Below are 524 nucleotides of genomic sequence, written 5' to 3' on the forward strand. Positions count from 1 at the left end.
TGTAAATCTTTATTTAAACACGGAAAATCATCAGTTAAGCTTAAGTTAAAAACTAAAACTAATTACAACTGCTTTACATGATTGCCGTGTGGGAATCCGATATATCAGCTACCTTCTTGATATTTCGCTTAAAATGCTCAACGGATGCAGCATTTTTTAAGTTTTTGGGCAAGTTATTCCATAGCATGGCCCCGCTGTAAGAGAAGCTTCGTTTCAAATAATTGGTGCTTGGTTTGGACAGGGTCAGCCTTCCCTCAGAGTTTCTTAAGTTGTAAGCAGAGTGACGCTGAGAGAAAAGACTTTGTAGATAATCCGGAGCAAGGTCATTCATGGTTTTATACATCATTAAGGCTTTTTGTTTCTTTCGGCGAAAAGATAGCCTCTCCCAGCTGAGGGTGGAAAGAAGGTGGTTTGAGCTCGCAGCAAAGAGTGATTTAGTAATAACTCTGGCTGCGCGATTTTGTAATTTTTGGAGCTTATCACTCAAGTAACCACTCAAACAGTCCCAGACGGGGCTGCAGTAA

The sequence above is a fragment of the Montipora capricornis genome, chromosome 10 (genome assembly GCF_036669925.1).
Source record: "Montipora capricornis isolate CH-2021 chromosome 10, ASM3666992v2, whole genome shotgun sequence".
Lineage (NCBI taxonomy): Eukaryota > Metazoa > Cnidaria > Anthozoa > Scleractinia > Acroporidae > Montipora > Montipora capricornis.